Source organism: Charadrius vociferus, unplaced genomic scaffold (genome assembly GCF_000708025.1).
Source record: "Charadrius vociferus isolate BGI_N301 unplaced genomic scaffold, ASM70802v2 scaffold115, whole genome shotgun sequence".
Taxonomy (NCBI): domain Eukaryota; kingdom Metazoa; phylum Chordata; class Aves; order Charadriiformes; family Charadriidae; genus Charadrius; species Charadrius vociferus.
Window position 1 is genome coordinate 1,976,946 of NW_009648636.1, and position 7,340 is coordinate 1,984,285.

Below are 7,340 nucleotides of genomic sequence, written 5' to 3' on the forward strand. Positions count from 1 at the left end.
GTAGGGAACTAATGTGAGAGGAACCATGCAACGAAGAGCAAACCAAGGCTGCAAGCTGCAGGGGAATCCAAACTGATACACAACGTAGCACACGTACGCTTAACAACTTCAGAGCTGCAAGACGGCAGGATACCACATACGCGGAGCTCCCTTGAGAGCTGGTTAACCTACCGGTTTCAAAGTCTAGCAACTGCAGTTACCAGGCAATAATGCAGTAACGCCTGCAAAGCATGTAATAGTGTGTGGTTTCAGCCTAACAAACGAGTGCTGTACCCAAGGAGGTATGTGGAGAAGTCAGACCAGCAAGAAGAACGTAATTACAGCTAGACTGCAACCACCTTCTTGATTTAACTGTCTGTGCTATCCACCAGGTTTTTATCAAGGGAATAATGCCTGGCATTTCCACAGAGCTTTCCATATAATCACTAACTGATTTTCATATACCCTTCTTACTCCACAAGAATGATGGTGAAAATAAGGCAAATTTCCCTGCAAATATGAAAGGAGATTGCAATTAGAACATGGAATATTATAGTAACCTGTACCCTGTCCAAGTCAATCTTGCTATCCTGTAAGTGCCCATTTTTTGCCTGTGCAGCCTGTGGCATTCTTCTAACTTCTGTGGCAAGAAATGGACTAACAGCGTCTTAAATCCACCTCGCATTGCTCACATGAATAAGCTTCACACGTACCTCCAAAATAGTAGCAAAGGTACAACAAAAAGCTTTTGGTTAAGAACAGATATTTGGTAATCTTCCACTTGTCTCTTGTCTGTCCAAGAAACCCAAGCAGCAGAATGTGGAGTGCTGTTTGTCAGAAAGTGTTACCGTTCTGGGTCCTCTTTGGGGCTTGTTATAAAGAAACAGCGACCGGTGGGTAGCACGTTGCCGAAAACAGGTAAATCTTTATGTAGCACCTCAAAGGCCTGAGAACCAACTAAGAGATGTTATGGCTGAATTAAACATAAATTTTCAGTTTGCTTTTTAAAAGGAATGACTCATTATTTATCCTGGCAGTTATTTCAGTGGCAAAGCAATGTACTCACTAATACATAAAAAAAAAAAAAGGAATGGTACATGTAATATGACGATGATTCAGCAGAGGCTGGTGGTGTGGGCTGTCAGCTAAATATCCTGTGAGATACTTTGTTGGCTAAACCTAAAATTATTATGGTAGAAAGATAAATGGTACTCATGCTGTTTCTGGGAGATTTTTCTGTCTCTTATTTAGATGATATGGTCATGATCACAGGTTGGTAACTGCCCGTGAAACACATGCTGGTGATCTCTGAGATTTATCATTTTCTCTGAGAGGAAAAAAAGTCACCCATTAGTTTTATAAATATAACCAGGAAGCAGCTTTGTGCACTTAAAAGAAATCAGCAACAGCCTCTGCACCTCAGAGATTAATTCTGGATGACGTTTCAGGCACATAAGGTCCAGTAAAGTTGATCCCAAACTAAAGAACACAAGATCATTTACTCCTTGAACAATAGGCAGGGAGATTGAAACACAAAACTTATCTCATTTCAAAAAGGGCTTGAATGGCTGGGACTAAACAGTGGAAGCTGAAGCAGCCCTAAAATTCAGGATCTGCGCTGTCTAGCCTTCTTTTTTAGAACTGAATTCTCATTTAGGACAAATAAATTATTATTAGAACTAGTTTTAGGAATTTACTAAATAACTACTTATGCAAAGCTCTCGTTTTTTTCATCCTCTTTTGACACATTGATAACTTTATTGCAATTTCTGAATTGTTGCAAAAGGAAAAGTCCATTTCAGGTGGGTTGCAGACATTCATTTACTTAAGAAATAAACTTATTTTGGAACTGTCCGTTCAATTAATTCAAAGTGGAAGCAGTGTACGAAGGAGATGTCCTATCTGGGTAAGTAAAAAAACAATCTTTGGGGGTTTAGTGATAGTTCTTGCAAAGGACTTTAATAAGGGCAGGGTTTAGCTCGCAAATAATTGCCTTCCCCCCCCCCCAATAATCCATTGAAAGTTTGTGGATAGAAGCCACAGGTGCTAATATGTATACAGCTGACTACATCAAACTGTGACGGCTAAAAAATTAGTATAAATTATCATCTAGTTAGGAAAAAATCGTAGAAAAAAAAAGCGAAATTAATTGTTTGCAACTTACAGTTTCTCTGTGACTGTGTAGCCACACAGATACTTTACCTATACTAGCCAAGCAAAGCGCTTAGAGAAAGCGCTCCAGTGTTGGCTAAGTATTCTGAAAGGTTTTCACTGGAAAGCCAGCTTTGCAGGGGGTTTATTTTCACAAGAAATGTAGAGGTATTTTGGGCCAGCCTTTTTAAAAACATTCAGGCAGTCTAGAATTTAGAAAAATTTCCACAACTTGTTCCCTCTGTGACAGCTCCAGCTTTTTGGATGCGTTAACATTTCGGATTACTCCCATTACTTTAAAATACCCTCCTGTGAATTAGCACACTGAGATGGGAATCACTTTACTGACATTTCACATGTGTTTTCTTAACGCGGCCATAGCGGCAATTCAAGTCTTCAAGTTCTTGTCAGTTTGACGAGAGTAAATAAATAAATAAATAAATCTCCGAGTAGCTTCACATGGGTCTCCTTTAGAAACACCCAAAGGTGTTTGAAACATCTTCCCAAGCAAAAAGGAGTTCCTTGGAATAAACAATCTGTGAAGGGGAAAGAACAAGTGTCTTGGGCAGAAAGAGAACTACGTTTAGCTGAAACGAAACAAACGTGTCCTGTGAAACAGGAAGAAAAGGGGAGGGGGGCAGTGGAGAGGGCAGCAGACAACTCTGACTTGCTCGCTCTTTCCAGGCTTTGTATTTATTTCTGTCATGGATCTGAAAAGGCAGGCAGCAGACTTTGTAGAAGCGCCTTATGAAATGGGGTAAATAATGGACCCCAGATGCCCTTGTTTCCTTCATTATTCAGTCTAGGCCTTCAAAGCTGTTTTGCAGTGTGAGGTATCAGAGGGAGGTAGAGTGTTCTGTTAACAAGATTTCAATGAGCTTTGGAAGCAGGTCCAGGGAAGCTGCTGGAAATGTTTCAGACATACAGTACTTTTGTGCTTTTCTGACCTGTATGTAGTGAGAAAACATGGGACAGAGGGTGCCTTGATTTTTAAGAAAACATCATCAAAACAATACATAAACAACAACAGCAATGCTTTGAATGTATGTGATCCCATTAATCCAACATTCCAAAGCATCTAAAATACATTAAATCATTACGCCCAACTACACTGCTTCAAACTAACGCACAGAGAATTTAGAAGATGTATTAAAAAAAGCAGAGTGCACAACTGGCCAGCCAGGGCTGTGAAACCCAGGCATTCGATCTCCTACTTTCCCCTACTCCTTTCCCTGCCCCTGCTATGAAGCAACACTGCCTGCCCACTTAGCAACAAAATATGGACAAAATATATTTTACTTGTGCTTTGAGACCCACCCTAGACATTTCTCTGTGCATATTTCTAAGATTCCTCATGATTCATCATCAACCAAGAGCCACGTGAACTCAAACTGACATATCCAAACACTTTACTTTTTGGATAGGTTTAGCATTGCCTGGCAGTTCAAATCCAGGCTCCGCAGATCACACCCATTCCTAATAGCTCCATATCTTTCTCTCTGCTTTTTCACTTTTCCTTCCTCATCGTCATTAACATTTAAGAGCCTGAGCGTGTCTAGGAAAACTTTTTTGAAAAAGAGATTACTGGCTATTTCATGTTGCTGTTCTTCTTTCAGCTTCTGCTGTCTTCATTGTTGATAACAGCCACTCTATATTTACTCCAGCGACATTGCATCCTGTACGTGGGGATGGCTCGCTACACTCAGATGTTTCCGAGTCACTTAGGGTATAAGGATATATTGTGCTCTGCATCCTTTCTGTTACTGTGTCTTAGGCTTTCTTGAGTGTGCAATCTTATCTTAAAAAAACACAATGGCACCACCTAAAGGACATATTATGTATATAGGAAGACTTATTAGATGCGTTTGCAGCAACTCTCTCTAGTCTACCATGTGCCTGTGTGCGCATGTACACACATGTGCTTTTGACAACACTGAGCCCCGCAGTGGCAATCTTCATTTTCTCAGGAATCAGCGCAGCACAAAGCTTATTCATGATTATAAAATCATGCATACAGAAAAAGACATCCATATTTTTATAGCTCCTCTGATAAGACTGTAACAGAAAAGACAACTGTTAAAGCAGCTGCCCTTTTCTCTGCACTCAAAACGAATGTAACAGGCGTGCCTAATATAACAATTTGAACAGTTTTAAGGAAGATTAAACATAGGAAGAAACACTCTTGCCAACAGAACGGCAAGTCAATATAATCCATATAAATCTCTCACCAAAAATGTGTGTTAGAATACGGGACATTAAAAGAAAACAGGGGATAGGAGACCCTTTCATTCCATTGTATCTAGGTAATACAGCAGCATACATACTACTATATATCTTACTATATGTTATGCAATGGTAGTAAGTTCCCAGCAGAGTAGGGGAGTTTTTAAGAACAAGTTTAACTTGTTCTCCTTTCTCAGCATCAGTCATAGCTTTCATAGTTCATTCTTATAGATCATTTTTGTGAAAGCATGAAGTGCTTTCACAACTGAGGACACGCATAACAAAGGCTCTCCCTAACAAATATTTGAGGGTTTGATCAATTGGAATGTACATTTTTCCAAAACAAATGCAAACAACTTCAAAGATAATACAGGCAAGAGTCTGCTGGTGGTTACAGTTCCATATTATATCTTCATCTGACTTTTTTTTTTTTTTTTTTTTCAATTTTCAAATGCTTATGATAGTGCCCATACAACACTGTTCTGTGCTTTGGTTTTAAAAGGAGAAGACTAGGACACAATCAATTGCCCGACAAAAGACTTCACAGTTATTTTGAGGGGTATGGACTAGTTCAAAATGTTGTTAATGGATTCTGGAGACTTTCACTTGACAATCTAAAGTCATTACCATACAATACATGTGCAAAGCTGTTTAATTGCTTCAATTTGGTTACTAGTTGGCGATACTGCATGAGAAAAACTGCTTCTTGATAGCCGAGGAGAGAGGCCAAGGACTGATTGGGCGTAAAGAACAAACTACTTCCTACCCTCCAGGTCAGGATGTAGGCATATTGGTAGAACTGGGTGGGGAACTGCAGGCTGTAACTGCCTGTTCAATTCATAAATAGGAGACTTTGGTCTCCCACAGAGCAAAACGACAAGGAAATATATTTCAAGGGTTATAATTTAAACACTGTTTTTCAGAATAAAATGAAAGCAGAGCCTTTCAAAATATTTAATATGCCAGTTGTGTAAGAAGGATGTGCCAACCTTAAATATAGCCGTTGGGGGCCAGATATTCAGAACAACTCAATTGCCCACGTGCATCTCCAAATCAGATGTCTAGATTTCCTGAAGCACTAGGCCTCCAGCAGAAGTTTTGATTATTTTGGCATTTCCTTTAGGAGTTGAACTGGAAGTCGACAACCGCTGAGTGCTCAGCTCCTTGAAAAACCTGGCCTGGAGATTAATAGCTATGCAACATTCAGCATACAACATTTAGTATGTCATAATTTACAGCATTAGTTGCTCAAGTCTAGCAATAGCTTTTGGGAAGCTGGCCCCTAGTTTTCCCACTTTATAGATGAAAAAACAAAGGCAAAAGTACCTATTTTAACTATGTGTAAACTAAAGCTATCACAGACCCAGATTTCCCCAGTGTCCTGTATTTCCATTGAAAATAGCAGTAGAAATGTGAATATTTAGAAGATAGCAACGACCTCAAGGCCCTAGGCAAGACTGAAGACACACATAATTGAGGCACGTACAAACAAGTGAGAAAGATCTGCTGTTCTTTATGGGGATCTGAAGCTCCATGCTCATTCTCAAGAGAGACTGTATTAATAACTTCTGCCTATGTAAGTATTCTGACTCTTCAGCACATCCCTGCCTGAAGAGGAACTTGACATTACTAATAGAAAAAGCCAATGAAAATCTTGTGAAGGACATGGTGGGTGGCGAACCTACCATATAGGTGGGAAAACAGGGGGCAGTTGTGGTGTGGTGGGGATCTTTTTGGATATCATTAAAAGGAAAACGTCAAACCTTCTAAAACTTCAGTCATTCACTGCCACAGCCCATAAAAAGAATTCCTGCTACATCCCCTGAACACGGTTTTCGTAATGCTAAAGGGCAGCCAATCAATTTACAAAAACTTTTAAAGGAGCCATAAAACCATTCCTTTCATTTCAACTAGAAATGAGGCAGACAGTTCATAAAAAATTGGTTCCCTCAAAACACAGGGATACCTGCCAACCTCCGGGTGGGATGGACATTTTCGTGCCAGTGCATTATGTATTCATTTCTGACTGAGTGGTTATAAAAGCCCATCAATTCAAATTGCTTTGTGAGGAATTTAGCTCAACATAGGTTAAGACTCCCTTATGCAACAGTCATCGCCTTAGTGATAGGTTCTTTAACTCTTTCCATAATTGTCAACTCAGCAGCAGTTCCAATGCCGAGCCCAGTAGCTTTTCTAAAGCCAATATCCTGTTAAAGTTCATAGGATTTCATTGAAGTAAAGACCCCAGGATTTGGTTTTCAAGTTGTCTTGGAGTGCAAGAAGTGCAAAGCTGACACTGCAGCGTTCAGTGGAAAAGTGGAGAGGGATAAAAAAAAAAATTAAAATGAACTGCTTTAGTCACTGAGATCAAATGTTCAGAGAAAAGCCTTGAAAATATTTATTCTCCCAGATTAGATGGAATTCTAAGCAGTGTTTATTGGAGAGAAGAGATGGAGTGTGCTATGTCTTATTCTTGCTTCCTGTATCCGCCTTTCTCTTAAAAGTGCTAAGTAGCAAGGCTGCAGGGATTATGGTGCCGAGGGAATTCTTGCCACTTTCCTTCTCTCTCTCTATTTAAACATGACAACTCTTGGCAGGCCTCGGTCACATTGTTTGTGTAGCCAGGACAAGAGGGTGGAATTCTGGAACACGTTCCAGCCCACATTCCGGATTTTCCTATAAACTAGCCCCTTATTTTAAACACACGCCTCTGTGAATTACCTTTGTGTTGCCATGCCATTTGAAAATCTGTTTCAAACACTCCTTGTAAATTAAAAATCTGATTCAGCTTGAATTCCAATCAAGGTATTTCTTCATGGTAAATAATCTACTAAAAAGACAGTGTTTAATTTTGTAGGAAAAAAAAATAAATAAGGGGGTGGTGGAAGAGGGAGGAGAAATGGCTCAAAGTCAGCCAGGGAGTACGGAATCTTGCCTTCTAAATTAACAATCTGAATAATTGCATGTGCTGATTGCATAACAATTTA